This window comes from Dipodomys spectabilis, unplaced genomic scaffold, assembly GCF_019054845.1.
Source record: "Dipodomys spectabilis isolate Male_0828 unplaced genomic scaffold, ASM1905484v1 ptg000783l, whole genome shotgun sequence".
In the NCBI taxonomy this organism is placed as follows: domain Eukaryota; kingdom Metazoa; phylum Chordata; class Mammalia; order Rodentia; family Heteromyidae; genus Dipodomys; species Dipodomys spectabilis.
Genome location: NW_024871460.1, coordinates 26,143,624 through 26,160,809, shown reverse-complemented (window position 1 = coordinate 26,160,809; position 17,186 = coordinate 26,143,624). Strand labels below are relative to the sequence as shown.

General features: G+C 41.6%; 1 protein-coding gene across 1 annotated transcript in view; it reads right to left on the bottom strand.

Moving 5' to 3' along the window:
• The window catches only part of Runx1t1 (RUNX1 partner transcriptional co-repressor 1), a 142,224-nt gene extending 132,647 nt beyond the window's left edge, over positions 1-9,577 (bottom strand). The window contains 1 exon segment of the mRNA XM_042673166.1: positions 9,548-9,577. The gene's annotated coding sequence lies outside the window, so the exon portion shown is untranslated.
• Positions 9,578-17,186: the final 7,609 nt, after the last annotated feature.

Here is a 17,186-nt window from a genome sequence, read left to right as displayed (position 1 = left end):
GTCCCCTAAATGAAGTGGCTGACCTGTCACTGTGCAAACCTCCAGGAAGGTGTCAAAGGTAAGTCTTGAAAGTGGCTATCCAATGCAAAGCATGCAAGATTGCCAGCTAGGTTGACTCTTAGTTTTTTAAAATAAAAGTGCTCAACCTATTTGTATAAATACTCTATTCTGGATTTTTTTTTTAAAATGAGGCTCCTAAAACTTGCTATCTGTCAGGTACTTTTAAACAAGGTCTCCCTTTTCTAAAGGATTCCAGACTGTCCTTTCCCATTCTGCTTGGGTGATAAGGTAACCTGAAGGCAGAAATGACACACGGTAATATATGTGCTACTCTGACCAGTTGGTCTGTGAATGTCAGTGTTTCCTCATGCTCACCGAGGCAGCAGCAAACCTGAAATGTCAATATGTTCAGTCAATGGAAGTGAAATAATGGGACTCTATTGTCTTACCCCATCGATCTGCTGCTGTCAACAAGGAAACATGCCCCTCTGGCTTTAAACAAATTTTAATTAGGCTTTTAGTTAGTGGATCCTATCTATCTACCTAGGAAACACCTATCCTGACAACATGCAGGGGCAAAAGCAAACATTTGGTCTACTTTTATTCATTTTTAAAAACCTCCACGGAGTTGATATAAATGTTTGAAATACATTTGAGCGCTGAGAAGATGTTTTATTATTTTTAACACTTCACTTCAAGCATATATACCTATCCATATATATACATGCATACATCTATGTATAGATGTATACATGTACATATGTTCTTGTATATATATTCACACACACACACACATATATATATATATATATATATATATATATGTTCAAATGCAAATTATAAGGACCTAACAGACCTGGGGTGAGTGTTTCCCTAGCCAGAGTTGGATCATAGTATACAATCAACTAATTCCACATCAATAGTAGGCTTCATTTGCTTTTCCTACTCATTCGAGGACCCTTAGCACAAGTGCATCAGGCGCCCATAGCAAGTCACACAAAATCGAACATTAACCACCAGACCCCACAAGCCTCGACCCTCTCCACTCAGTTTATCAATCCTAAGTGAAACTCCCTTGAAAGGTCAGGTGCCTGGCACTGAGAAAGGCCAGGAGGCAGGCCGGGGAGTGAAGACCAAGTAAGACATTGGAAGTCCTTCAAAATCGCACCTAAGTTCCACAACCCCACCAGAAGGGAGCCGGATTCCGACTTAAAATTAAAATAAAAATGAACAACTAATCAAGTTGTTAAGTAAGTCCTTTCTCCCCCCCCCCCCTTCATCTAAAAAGGCTTCGGCGTCCAGTCCATGAATAATCTATTGTTCCCCCCCCCCCCACTTTATCGAGTCTCTTTAAACCTATTCAGACTGGCAAAACTAAACCCAATTAAAGATAAGGCCCTGGGGTAATCTCACCTCGCTGAGTCCTGTCGGGATGGCAGAGGTGACGCGGGAGAGCGCCAAGGCCAGGGCTGATGCCTCCTCCTCACCCCGCGCAACAAAAGGCAGATTTCGCTTTCTCCCTCCGCTAATCTTTAAATGTAAATTCTCTGCGCCAGCTAAGAGGAGCGACAGATAACACATTACATCTTCACTTCTCCTGCTCTTATCGACTTCTGAATCATTCGGGAAGGGAGAGAGGGAGCGAGCAGAGCCGCCTCCCGCGCCCCCTCGCCCGCGCCCCCTCCCTCCTTCCCTCCGCCCGCCCCGCGCTCCCCCCCACTCGCTCAGATCCCCCCCACCCCGCCCACCTCACCCCCTCCCCGTTCACGGAGATTACCTTCTGGCAAAGGAGCGCGGGAGAGGCGGCCGCGGCCGAGGCGGCACCCAGACCGCGGCTTTGTATTCATTAAACACACATCGGAGCTTATCAGAAGTAAAAGGCTTGTCAGGATGGCACATTGTGTGTGAGTGAGTGTGTGCGCGCAGGAGGGAGAGGAGAGGAGCCAACGTGCATCAGGGTGATTACAATATCAGCAGGGCCCAGATGGAGGCAGGAAAATAAACAGAGGGTGCGTGTGAGACGGAGCAGGAGAGGGAGGAAAAGTAGGAGAGGGAGAGAGGGAGAGAGGGAGAGAGGGAGAGAGGGAGAGAGGGAGAGGGAGAGGGAGAGAGGGAGAGAGAGAGAGAGAGAGAGAGAGAGAGAGAGAGAGAGGACTTGGAGGGGGCGGGGGGCTAAGACTGCGGGGGGGGGGGGGGGGGATGAGCGCTGAGCTGGGGTAAAGGGGTGTCTGCAACCCCCACAGATCCCTACCCTAAGAAAAAGGGAGGGAGGAACCCAGACCAGTAAAGAAAAATGTTTCCAGCTCTAGGGGGCTACACCGAAAATATTTATAGAGGTCTGTCAAGGTCAGGGAGGGATCAAGAGCTCTCTCTTGGCAAAAGTCTAAGCTTGAGCCCTTAGCATCACACTTCTGTCCTAATGAACACGATTTGCAAGACAATCCTGGTAAGTCCACACTGCAGCCCTGATGGCCAACAAACTGATCTCCAGTAGGAATTCTTATCCCTTTCTCTGCTGATCTCCAGAACCCTAAATTCCAACACCTCCCCCCACACCCATACACATAGAAGTACAGGCAAAGTTAAAAGAGGAGGGGAGGGGGAGCCCAAACACTGTGCAGCCAGCAACATTGTGATAAAGAGGACCACTTGTGATTGCTAGCTACAGGTGACTCTGAGACACCTGCTCCACCTCCAGAAATTGTGTTGGGGGAGGGGAGGTTCCTTATGTGTACAGCTGAGAGTCTATTTTGGAGGTGGGAATTTGAAATCAAGGCAATCAATCTCAGCTTGAGCTGCCTCCCAGCTCTTCACTCACCCAGAGCCCAGAGAATCAATCAGAGAACAAGCAGGGGCTAATGCTGGGCAGTGAGACCTGAGTTCATCCTCCACCCCAGCAGGGTCAGGAGGGAGATACACCTGAGCAGTCCCTTGGGAGCCTCTTTTCACTGTTAAATGCACCCATCAGACAATCTGAACATCTGATCAGATCCTTAATGGAGTACAGATCATGTGGCAAAAAAAAAAAAATTCTTTATTGGGGGAAGGGGCCATTTGGCTCCTGTGTTTCCAGGCATTGAAGCCTGGTTAAGAAGCCCTCCCTCACTGCAGCTTGAAGAGTGAGTTCAATAAACTACATAATTTTTCATGGTGCACACTGTAGCCTCAGCTGCTGTGAAACCTGGGGTCGTAAAATAGTTTGGGCAAGGGATTTCAGTATAAAGGGACAAAAATGAGGAGGGGGGAAATAGAATTAATGAGGTGGGGGGGGAGAAGACATAGAAAATCAAGAGAAATAGCAGTGACATTTGAAAGAGACAAATTTTAATAGGCCCTTTAGAAAATGAGCAGGGGCATTGTTTAATCAAGCACTCCCCTCCAAATCATTTAGCCCCAAACCAGCTTTATGTATAGTAGTCTTCCTCTCTCCCCTTAAGCTCCCACCCCAAGAAAAGAATCAAGGGAAATATGATAGGTACCACAAAGTGAAGAGAGAGCTGGACAGAGTGGGGGAAGGGCATGTGTGAAAATCTTGTCATGCAATGAATGTCAGATAAAAAGGGGTCTGCTACAATCCGCCAGTAATCCAATAATGCGGAAAACCTCTTGGTATCACTAAGACGAGAACAAGGTAATATTTCTCCATAAATCTTCAAAAAGTGACCAGGTTCAAGAGTTAGAGGAGGATGCAAGGATAGGAAGTAAGCACTTGGCAGGCACTTGGCATTACAAAATCAAGTGAGCACTAAATGGGCGAAAATCTGTCATTTCTACATGTTTAAATTTAATAGCAGATTTCCAGAGTATCATTTTAGCTCTCATAAAAGGTCCCCTCTCACCTTTTCTCTAGCTGTGACAGACTGTATTCAGAGTAACCAGAAGCATCCACGCATAGCCTGCAGTGTAGTTAGATCAGTTTGTGCACAGACTACATACTGCACCTAAAAAGCCAATGAAACTAGCAAGAAACACACACACACACACACACACACTGCAACCATCTGAATACCTACTGATCTTTCACTAGACATGCTACTTTAAAAATGCACTAATATTCATATATGAAAATGTCACAAGACCCATTTTGTTGAATTAATATATGCTAGTAGAAATAGAAAGATGTCCTAGTACTGCTTTCAAACCTAGCATAGAATTACATTCTTTTATCAAAAGTATGCAAACACTAGGCATGAAGAAAACTTCACAAAAGCTAACCTTCCAATGTTCTTATTTTGTAAAGAAACTGTATTTCTACTCCCTTGCTTGTTTTTAGACTTGTGGCTTAGTTATAGAAAAGATCAACCAGTTCTCCAATGGGAAGAATCCATGACTCTCATCCAAAGCAAATACTATGCTTCAAAGCTTTCAATTTTTTTAAGCAATGCAATAACCAAGTATAATCACAGAATAAGTATATAACAGAAAGTGGTGTGTTAATCAGAGCTGTCTTAAAGTCTAGGCTAGAAAGCTGAAATCTTAATTTCAACTAGTTCTTTTCTTAATAATAGGTTACTCTCCTATAAAAGCAAGAAGTCCATCTGCCCCAGGCAGATAAGTTTTGAAGCATTAATTCAGATAAAAATCTAGCATTTTCTTTCTTTCTTTGAGTATGTGAATTCTAGTGTACTATAATGTGAGAATTCCAACATATGACCATTATGCCATAATATCTCATTGCTCAGCTTGTCATTATTTCATTTGTAATTCTTATGTTAATTATGTTCATAATTACTATAAACAGATGTGGTAGACATTCATGTGACCTTTTATTGCAGAATGCATTCCTCACTCATTTTGCTTTAATTTCTCATGGATGTGAAGCTGAAATGCAAGGGGGAAACCATAAAGAGGTTTCTAATTTTCTAATGCTTTATATGCATGTTAAAACAGAACCTACCTTCTACTTCAAATGCATCTCAGAATATGAAAATATTCCTTATGTGTAAGATGCTTTGCAACACATTTCTAAATTGCACACTGAGCCTCATTGCTGCTCACTAAATTATAGCTATGGATGCCAAACAAGGGCTTGTATCCACGTCTAAGTTGTTCATTTGTGTTTTTTTTTAAATCAAAGGTTAATGCATCAGAATTGTGCTTTAAAACCAAGTGCCTAGCAGCTACAAAGCGATTTATTCACTCACAACTCCACCATCATGTTCTTTACATAAAGCACATTTGCAATAAAATCAGTATGGATTTCATTAGCTGAAAACCTCCTCGAATTTCATTTCTTTGGCCCTAATCTATAATTAGTGTGGACAGACAGGTGCAATCCCTTCTCTTCTACAGATGGCTACTGGAAATGGTGCAAAGTAGCTCCTTCTGTTTAAACAACACAGAGATAACCTGCTCCGTCTTATCTCTTACAATTACCTCCATTAAACTAAACTAATGTTTGCTTTAATAAAATGTTCACTGTTCTTTAAACATTATTTAGGAACTCTTATATTAATGGTTGTAAGAAAGTGAAGTTGGAAGGTGCCCCTAAAATTTAGATAATAACACATAGCTTATTCTAAATAAAATATCCCCATTGATGGATGATACTCTGGGTTTCACAAAGGTTTTTAGTTGATTTCATGTGTGTTATTTATTTTGCACAAAGAGGGCCAAATATAATTTTAAAGGGAATTCAGGTATCAGACATAATTTAACAAGAAAAATGACAGGGAAGCAACATTTCCCCCCTGATATCAGAAGTAGGAAAGGCTTACGTATTTTTCATGTAGAGTTGTTATTGAAGTATATAACTGTTAAAATCCACATTTTTCCAATATCTACATTGTTTCCTATGGATACTTATGCTAGCCTAATTTTATATACTTGTTTGACTTAAGACAGATGATCTTCTGCATTGAACAAGTTCATTCATTTAAGGCACTTAAAAAATGTTAACTATGAAGCTAAATGCACTTTACAAGTATATGGTTAAAAAAAAAAAAACAAGTCCATTCCAAATAAATAACTTTCAGAAAACCAGAGTTCCCTTCTCCATGCTTCTTTCATCAATAAAGTCTGTAGACCCTATAAGATGAATAAAGTGTCCATATAATAAAGAACCTTAGCAGCAACAAATAAATAGCCTTTCTTACTGAACTTACATAACTTACAGTAATAGACTCCAGCAAAATGCAAGGGACTCCTTTTTTCACATGCAAATCTTGCAGGTGCCAATTTTTTAGACTGCTTTGCTATGAAGGGCTATGTTGCCTGCATAAAACCTCAATAAAGAAGACTGTGCATTCAGTGCCTGTCAGCTGATGTTCATATCAAAGAAGTGAGAAACAGGATTTGACAGTGAAGAATGTCCTAAACTGACAACCACTGACCAGCATTGCTATTGGAAGCATTTTTTTTCTCATGATCCCTTTTCAATATTTTTTATAAAAGGGGGAAAAGGGTTAGCTAAGCTTCTATTTTACAAAAAAATTTGTTTGAATGCCACCTTACATTTTGTAGTTCTTTGAAATTTATAAAGTGTTCTTTTATCTGAAAATATTTAGACTAGCACCTCAATGAGAAAACTCATCATCAATTCTAACACCAAGAACAATATTTTTTTTCTCTTCCTGGGAAAGAAAAACTGTTAAAGTATTAAAAATCAGCAGTAGCTGTAGCTGAAACACTGTCCTACTATTTCTAGTAACTTGCAGTTTAATAGTGCAGTTTGTATGTACTACAAGTAGAGTATTTATTAGGAGAATCATTTTACTGATCATTTAAAAAATCAAATGACTAGCAGGTATTAGTGAGTCAAGGAGAATTAGTCTACAAACTGAAGTATCTTTCCAAAGACTTCTAGTCTACTTTGAGTTGTCCCAACATTAGAGGAAAAAAATAAAGGGTTGTCTCTCATTATTTAGAAACTGGACACTGGAGAAACTATATACTAAAATTCATACACACAATCTTTAGCCTTTCAAACAAAGTGACTGCAGTTACAACTGGCTTATAAATAACTCATTCATTCTTAAAGACAATAAAGTTCTTAGTTTAATCATAGTCATTTTTATGTACCCAGATGAGCCTGATTTGGTTATTTTGTCACAATTCTGTGTTTTGGAAGAATAACCTAATAAAATATCACATAATGAATACAATACAAGAAAGGATAGATTTCAAATTCTGAGACAGAGAGAGAGAGAGAGAGAGAGAGAGACTGGATCAAACTAAGATTATCTGATTAACACTGAATAAGCGACTGTTAGAACTCTCTGGATTAAAAAAAAGTAGTAGTAAAAAAAGAAAACAAAATAAAATCATATAAGCCTATTCCTGTTGTTCTCTGATACTATAATGTTAAAAATATACTGGGCTTTAAGGATAAACAAGGAGGAAAGCATACATGGAATTCTCAATCTGCTTCTGTTCAGACACATCACAGCTAACATCAGTGTCCAAAGTAGGGCTATGATAGTTCAAGAAACAATGGTGTTTGTTGATTTCCTCTAAGGAATTGTGTGACCCAACAAAGACAAACTGGATACAACAGAACACTCACATGGTCAACCTCTGCAGTAAACTAGAAGGAGGCCCCAACACTAACAAACCGTTTATCTCAGGGAAGCTGCTCCATTTGTATTCTAGGGAGTGTGGACTCACTGGGCACAGACCCAGCTCCACTCCTCTCCTATGCAAAGGAGGGAAATGATCATAAAAGCCACTGAGTGCACTTAAAAATGGTACAGATGTTTAAAAGGAGGATGGGTGGTGGTTGTGATCCTGTAAAACACATTGTAGTTCACACAGAAGGTAGAAAGAATGCTTTGGTCAGCAAGCCGACCTTTATCAGGAGATAAATCAATTTGCAGCAGCTGTGGACAACCATTTATATACAGGCTCTGGGCAGATTAATTAAGGAAAGCGAAGTTAAAAATTCAAGAGGGCTCAGAGTTACATTAAGCACATGAAGTTGGTCTGGAGTGGCCTCTCCAGCTCTCCTGGTCCTCATGTCCTTGCCCTGGCCTCTGACTGCTTTGCAACATCTTTCCCTGTTCCAACACTAGGTAGGAGGAGTCCGGAAAGCATCTGTCCGTTCGTTTTCCCAGGCAGCAAGCAGCCAGGCCACGCTGGATTCAGTGGTGCCCAAACCTACCGGAGAGCTAAACTCAAAAAAACATCTCTCCACTACCCTCTGCAAGGAATAAGGCAATCTGGGGCAGCACGCCTCTCAGGCCAAATCCTCCCAACTGAAAGGCCTTTTTTAGGGGGTGGGGGGTGGAGGCGGCGGGAAGGCGATTATTTTTAGTAACAGTCGTAGTTCGCATCCTACTTCCCGGAATCATCATACTCAAAACTTTTCCAAGGGTTGACCGCCCTTAAAAAAAGAGAGAGAGAGAGAGAGAGAGAGAGAGAGAAGGGGAAGAGGGAGGGGAAGCGATTTTGGAGGAAAAAAATGGGTTTAAGCGCCTTTCTCTGACTTATCCATAGTCGCTTAAAGCATCCTTGCCAGCGCTTGGCCCTTTCCGGGAGAAGATCTGGGTGTGCCAAGCAGCCCGGTCCTTGTCAGGTTCGCCCAGAGGGCGCTGAGCGGTGGGGCGCCGGGGATGGGGGTGGGGTTCATCTCCACGGGCCCCTGGGACTTCACCAGAGGGATTTCGGGAAAACGAAAGGATTTCTGTAAGCAGCCGCTCGGGTCTGAGCTTCCCCGGGGCGGCAGCCGCAGGGCACCAGGCTCGTCCTCGGCTCAGGAAAAGCGGGCGCCGCCAAGTCGGGGCTGCCCAGGGAACCCACCCAAGGAGGGCGCAGCGGGATTCGGGGTGCTAGGGAATCCCAGAGTGGCAGCGCTACCCAAGTGTCCCGAGCTGCGTAAACCCAGATTATCTGCTTGGAGTGGGACATGTGTCCGGTCCTGCCTGCCTGCCTGCCTGTCTGTCCTTCCACGAGCTTCCCATTCGAGCACCCCAAAGGCTTCAAGAAGTAACAGGAAAGTTCTCAGGCGGGCGCACAGCGCCTGGGTGCCGCTAAGCGGACCCCTACCCTAGTGGCAAGTTAAGATTCTCGTTCTTGGGGTCGGGGGTTGGAGGGGGACGGTGGCGCTCAGCTTGTCCACCATCCCAAGAAGCCTTACGCTTCCAGGCTCCAATTCCCCACCGACGCGGGCGTAGGACCACCTGCCCGCTGCCCCGTGGGCACCGTCAGCGGTGGTTTTGTTGGGAAGGTGGGGAGGGGGGACATGCACCTTCTTGATCACACATGCTGACTGTGGAAAGAACATATATATATATATATATATATATGTATATATAATATGTTATATATACGGAGAGTCTAATGTAAAAATACATAAATAAAAACCGCTTCCTTGTCTGCACCTGGAAGTTGAGGGACATCGCAAGGCTGGAGTCCCCCCCACCCCGCGATGCTGCTCTCTTCCCCGGGTGCGCAGTCCTCCTACTCTAGTTGAGGGACAAGTACGGCCCCGGAGGCTCTTGATCGAAAACAATCCGAAGGAAGATGATGGTGATCGGAACGGTAATTAAGAGTAATAGCCCAGGCCCCGGTCCCACCGCCCACCTCCTCCCGTCGCCCGCGAGGCACTCACACTGCACAGGGCCGCCGGAGAGTCCCACCATCCGCCACGGGCTCCGAGCTGCAAATAAAACTTCCTGTCGTCTCAGTCGGCGCGCGGGGCCGGGGGGCGAGGGCGCGGCGCGGCGTCCCTGGAGAGGCTGGAGTATTCCGCAGCCACAGACCCACGCGTGCTCACCCCGAGGCTGCCGAGTCGCCGCACGGAGCGCCCGCGGCTAGTCCCGGCGCTGCGCACCGCAAAGCTGCGATGCAAAAAATAAATAAATACAAAATACCAAAAAAAAAAAAAAAAAGTCGCCGGGTCGGTGGCGGGGGTTGTGGGGAGGTGGGGTGGGGTGGGGTGGGAGGGAGACGCCAGCCAAGCAAGCGCAGCCTCCACGCAGAGCCCAAAGACTTGCGGAGCCTCCACTCCCCCTCCTCCCTTCTCCCTCCCTCCCTCCCTCCCTGCCTGCCTGCCTCCCTTCCTTCGCTGTTCTGTTGTCGCTGCCGTGGCAGACAAATGTGATGTGGGGCGCGGGGAATTGCCACTGTCACCGGCGGCGTCTGCGTCTGCCTCGCCCGCCCTCGCTCACTCTCGAGGAAGGCGAACGCATTTATCTGCAGGGCGGCGGGGCGTCCGCCGGGGAGCAGGAGCGCCGCGCGCTGGGTGCCCAAAAGCGCCCGCACCAGGCCGGCTGCGCAGCGCGGCGTTGCGCTGCGGCGCGCGCCCGCGCCCGCGCCCAGGGGGCGCCGGGGCCCGCTCGGGAGGGAGGCGGCGGCGGCGGCGCGGCCGCTACCAGGTGCAGGGGGAGGGGAGTGGAGGGCCCGGGTGTGGAAGGCTCGGGGAGGGGGGGGGGAGTGGGGGTGGGAGACATCTGTGTCGTGCGGGGGTCACGAAGGTCAAGTATATGTTAACAATGGGCAGGCCCGGCTCGCTGGGGTGTGCGGGCGGGCTTGCGGGCAGGCCGGCTCCCTCCTGGCCTCGCCCTCTCTCGGGGACTGGCTGGACGTGGGACTGGCTTCCCAGTGATGCCCTTCCCAGGCCGCCTGCACTTGGGCGGCCAGAGTGCCCTGCAGTAACCCAAGCCACCACTTTCCCCGGGCCATCTGGAGCGCTCCTAGCTGCCTTGCCTGTGTCTCATCACTGGCTGGAGAGACAGCTCTGCTAGAAATCAAGCCACTCTCAGATCTCCTCTCTAATCCCCTTCTGTTAGCTGATTTCCAGACTGACTATTTGCTTTCGCATTAGATAATAGCCTTAGAGAAAACAATTATCATTTTCTCCCCCGCTTTGTTTGTCTACTTCTGCCATAGTATACCATTCAGAGGGACCCATTTCTATCCCTCCGCTTTCTTGGTTGCCCGCCCCCCCCCCACATTAATATCCATACTTTTGAAGGGAGGAAGGGAATCCCAGAGGAAAAGATAGGGTGAAAGAATTCCAGATATTTCCAGAGTAAATAAATAATATCTCAGAGTAGAGAGCTGACAATTTGTTTATATAGAGCAAAAGGAAAAAAAAGGGGGGGGTTTAAATGGCAATGGAAATATTAATATGTAGGTCAAATATGATCAGATAATGACTTGCAATGATAAGTAAAATGAAATCTTTTTAAATTATTATGGAACGGTGCCAAGACTGCAAATGTTATTGTATTTAGAAGAACAATTTGAAATCCTACTCGGAACCATGTTTTATCCAACTGGCCTAAATCAATGTGAAATGTCCTGTGAGTATGTTTTAAAATCTCATCTTCACCAAGAAGAAAAAAAAAATTCCTAAGAGAAAAATCAGTGTCAGCCTGATGCAATAGGAACTGATGAGACATTCGTGGTTTATTTATTTATTTATTTTTGGAGTGGTGTTTCAAATATTTAACAGTGAGTAAAATCCCTTCCCCCATCCTTTTAAACCCAGCTGGAGCTTCCAATTCTGCTGTCTTTTCAGACTCTACTAATTTTTAGCAATTCATTTCCAGAAAACACTCATTGTACATTCTGCCCTCTCCTTGGGACATTTGTCTAATGAATTATAATGGATTAATGAATTGTACTGTTAAGCCTTGGTATTTGATATTATGATGTTCTTAATTTGAGTCTCCAATTTGATAAGGTGTGCATTCTATAGTAATTTCTACATTAGGGGATTTTTTTTTGGCTCTACTTACAAATCTGAAAACAATAATCTTAAAATGTAAAATATTGCCTGCTCCACTGCTATAACTCCTGTATGTAGGACATTGTCAAAAATGTCCTATGAATTCTTAAAAGAATCAAAAGCATGTTGATATTTTATCATTCTTCGACCCCCATATTCTCATCTGTCCCCCAAATTGAAAATGAATAATTTGAATCCACTCATGCTTATTAAAAATGACTAAAATAGCACCTGAATCAGGAATGATTCTTGTGAAATAGTACTAATTCTAAAATCATACTTAAAAATTGAGAATTAAAGCAACCCAGCAATACTTTGTCTGATCTAAAAAAGAGGGGGGAATAAAATATACTTTTCACTCCATATTTTTCTTTTTCCTGTAAATGGAGACAATGTAAGTGTGAAATTATAATGGGAACTTTGAACTTCTAAATCAATAGAATCAACTTTCAGAAAACAAAAAGGTTTCCACATTCAGGCTTGTTATTCACAATACCAAGACATATTTTATAAGGTTCTATAAATCTTGTATTTATTTTTGCTAGTTGTGCTTCTGGAAAAATAATAGATTAATGTCTATGCGTCTTGTACTTTATATTCTTTGTAAGCATACAATAAAATTATACCTTTTCAAAAATGTTCTGTGTTTAATTTGGCTTTATATTAGAATATATTCTTACATTTAATTTTTTAAATTCTAATAACTGCAGCTGAAGAACATGCATCATTGAGTTTAGGGGAAAGCCTGTCTCAATATAGTCTTAAATCTCATTTGCCACCCTTTCTGCAGGGTTTATCTATGTATTATTTCCCACCTCCTTTATATGGAACAGATAGTAACTATAAGAGCCAACTCAAGCATGAGATGATTCTTGAATTGCAAATCTAGGAAAATAAAACATTAAATGAACAGAGAGTAGCTCATTGCAGCTGTCTGGTGGGAGAATATGAAGTACCTGAAAATAGTACAAATCTATAAAATATCTCATTACCTTGGCCTTGGCATGGAAACTGTGTATGACATAACATTCCAAACACAATAAACCATTAATTGATACATTCCAGCCAATCTAAGGAGACAGGGAGAAATGAGTCTTCCTATCTGGAATCAGGTTTCCCTACCCTGTAGTTTGCTAAGAAAAAAAGATGAAAATAAAACTTTTAAAAAGCGAGAATGCTTGAGAGTGTAGATAGGCACCCATCCACCATAAAGAAACTATTCCATTAAAAAAACAAAATTCATAATAATGTATTAAACTGTAAAAAGAAAATTCTTGATAGCAATTTTTTCTTCTCACATTTTAGCTTTTTTTCTCACATCACTAAAATTTCATCATTGTAAAGATACCGAGTTCTTTAAATTTATTGTTTTTATTTTCAGTAATGCTACTTAAGGATGCTTTTTGTTTTCTCTTAACCCCCATCCCCCAAACAAAAGAGGGCTCAATACAAATTTCAGATGCATGCTTACTACCTTCTTTTACAGATGTGTGTATGTGTGATTCACCTCTCACAAAAAAGCAATTCCTGTATAAAAATGTTAACAAGTACTTAATTAGCACATTTATAATTCCTTCTTATAGATATTCAAGTTGAAATGACTCCCAAGCTGTGATTTTTCTTTTCCTTGAAAATGTCCTCCTGTTTTTCTAGGCTGAAGAAAATCCTTAATTGCCACATTACTTTCTTCTAACAAAAATTATTTATGATTGTATTTGTGAAAAATAGAATATGATAAACGTAAAGAATGGCAAGCCATAATTAAGTTTTCATGAATTCAGACTTACCCACTATTTGCAATTTCTTTCCCTTTCGCAGTGTAATTTTATGTAATTTACTTTTGAGCTCTTGTGTGGACAAGTTTTATTCCATATCTTTACAGTTTTGTTATTTTACTTGTTTATTTAACTTGTTTAATGTTTCATTTTAGAATACAGACTAAAAGCCACCCATATATTTAGAGATATTCTATTCTATATTAATTGGGTTAAATATACGAGCACATATACAATGTAACATAATAAATTAAATAATTAACTTTTTGAAGACTTTTACCCTAAATGATTTTTTAAATTGTGTATATGGTAAGCTAAAAAAATCTCTCATTATTCCCTCAAATATCATCAGAGTAGTATGATTTAGTTTTAAGTTCTTCAGATGATGAGTTTGATTTTTTTAATGATCCCTCTGTGTTTGGTGTTGTGTTTTTCAGTGCCACTTTAAATACATTTCTCATCCAAAAAGCAAAACTTACTAAAGTTTAATCACATCTTTAATTTTCAAAGCAAAAATTTAATAATTTTGGAAAGATTTACAAAAGAATGAATGTTGATGTTCTTTAAAGGTGAATCTTTCTGTTTAAACACTTAACATTTGTATTTGTCACATTCTGATACATTCCACTCTTCAAGAATGCAAGAATGACATGAAATGAAACACTTGTATACTTGCTGTACATGTGTATTTTTATACTTTTACAAAACTATCTGTAACAGTAATTATGTGACCTTTTTCAGCTGCTTCATAAAAAGTAATAATACCAAATGCAATATCTTACTCATATTTCTCACTTGAGGATTTTTCTCATGCCCATTTTGGAAAGCTAATATCTAAAATTCCATAGTAAAATCATGTAGTATTCTCACTGAAATTCTATACTCCATATATTTTTATTGAATATGCTCAGCAAAATTGTGTATATTTTGCTGTATTTTTAATAGGTGATTATTCTGTCTATGTAGTTCTCATATAGACACACATTACTGTGCTCTAACTGGGCAAAGATAATAGTCTCTGCTTTGTTCAGGTCATACACTAGATGCTCTTTAAATGTTGGATAATGAATACACAAAAATGGAAACATTTCTATTTAGATGTCTACATGAAACTAGCCCTGCCCACTTCAATTATTTTTTACTTAACTATTAAGAAGCACAAGATGTTAACACTACCAAGGTTCTAAGTACAAAAATGTGGAAAGGCCCCTACATTGTTCATATGCAAATGTCAATACATTCCAATATGTGATGGATTTGACATGAAAATATAGATTCTGATTGTTTGAGTCCTAACTGTGTATAAAATTATTATAGATTCTACAATAAAGCATATTTTTCCTGAAAATTCTGTTCTCTTCTACAATAATCTAGGAAGAAATTACAAAACTATGTAAAGGAGTCTCAAGCCAGAGAGATATAGGAAAGAAATATTCTTTTTTTCTAATCCCTTTTAGTGGTGGAGACATGAATATTTTTTTCAGAACACTCATTCATACATAGTAAAAATTCACAATCTGTTTGTCTAGTTATATTCTCATTTCTTTACTTAATTATTGTATCATTGGTAGTTTATACAATCGACACTGTTTGTTGTTTGTTTCTAGTTAATAAAGAATCATTTTTAAAGCAGGGCACTTGTAGTTCACACCTATAATCCTGGCTACTATGGACACTGACATCTGGGGTCTGCGGTTCAAAGTCAACTCAGGCAGAAAAATCCAGGAGACCCTTATCTCCAATTAACCAGCAAAAAGCCAGAAGTGAAGATGTGGCTCAAGTGGTGGGCATAATACTTGAATGGGAAAAAGATAAGCAACAGCAAAATGACCTGAGGTTAAGCCCCACCAGACACACACACACACACACACACACACACACACACACACACACACACACACACACACACACCACAGAGAACCATTGTTTTTGAGGACCATTTTTAATTAGGAAATGTATGCTTAGATATTTTGTAGGACCCATGTGCCTATGTCCACTTTGAAACTCACCTTTCAAAGATGCCTATGTGACCATAATTTTAATCATCTCATTGTTCTTAACTCTTTAACATGTAATTTACTCTACAGAGCCCTTCTTTCTGCAACAGCTCCCATCACCTGGTCCAATGCAGGTGTCATCACATCACTGTAGAAACCTACCTCAAGGAGGAAAACAGTAGCCAAATGGTTCATAGCACAGCACAGTAGGAAGAAAAGACATTTTTGGCCAACAAATCTGTGCCAATAGAGATGGCTTTTAATCATGTTCAGAATGAAGCTGTTTTCCACAGTTTTTTTTGTCTGTGTTTTATCTATCTATCTGTCTGTCTGTCTGTCTAATTTCTCAGTAGTGATTACCACCAATTGAGCAATCCCATTGTCCCATCCCACCCACTTATTCACTCATCCAGTTCTCACTGAGTCCTCTTTCCTCAGTTTCCCCCACAGACTCCATCTGTACCTTTTAGGAGATTATTTGGAGCCAAGTGCTGATGATTCATACCTGTAATTCTAGCTGCTCAGGGGGCTGAGATCTGAGGATCCTGATTGGCAGTTAACCCTGGCAGTAATTTTGATGAGATTCTTATCTTCAATTAAATGCCAAACAGCTAGAAGTAGAACTGTGGTTTTGGCAATGGAGTGCTAGCTGTGGGCAAAAAAAGCTAAGGAACAGTGCCCAGAACCTGCGTTCAAGACCCAATACTGGCAGAAAAAAAAAAAAAAAGGAAACCTATTACAGGACGGTAATAAAATAAGCGTTCACAAAGTTGTTTATCTAAAGAAGACTGGAAGATCTTTGAAAGTTGAGCCAGCTGTGAGCAAGGGATTACTGCAGAATAGTTCGGTCATTTACAAACCTAAGGGATCAGTGATAGCTGTCTCTACCTATCTGAAGACTCTATTTGCCTAGTATTCAATGAGGTACATCTGCCACCTGCAATGTGTAACCGAGAAAAGGAACCATATAGTCAGGATTTCAAGGCATGGGGCTTATTGCAACTTCCTTGTGTCAAATGCTCTCCTTCTTGCAGGAGTGTTAGGAAGGCATTCAGTCCCATGAGGCTCTGCCTACTGTGGGAGGCAGGACTCAGCCTCTGGTGGTCTCAGCTCACCTACTTAATGAAATTTGTTTACCTCAGCCTATTGACATGTGATGACAACTATGCCACCCGCGCAGCCTTAAGTGAGAGACCTAGGGATTAGAAAGTTTAATGACAATGGAAGACCAGAAACAGACATCTGTCTATACATATATCTCTTTTTTTCATAAATTCAATCATGCTTCAATCTCAGAGGATGTTGGAATATTAAGAGGAAGGCTAGGCCAGATTTCTTTATTGTGTGTGTGTGTGTGTGGGGGGGGTGTGATGGTGGTGGGGCTGTCCTGGAGTTTGAACTCTGAGACTAGGCACTGTCCCTTAGCATTTTTGCTCACAGCTAGCACTCTACCTTTTGAGCCGTAGCGCCACTTTCAACATTTGGTGATTAACTGGAGATAATAGTCTCACAAACTTTCTAGTCCAGCCTGGCTTTAAACCATGATCCTTAGATTTCAGTCTCCTGAGTATCTAGCTGGGAGCCACCACCAGTGCCTGGCTCAGGTTTGTGTCTTGTAAATTTTTATTCAGTCTTTTAAGCAAAAAGAGCATTTTATTTTATTTATTTTTTTATTGTGAAAATACTGTACAGAGGGGTTACAATTACATGGGCAAGATAATGAGTACGTTTCTTATCAAGCAT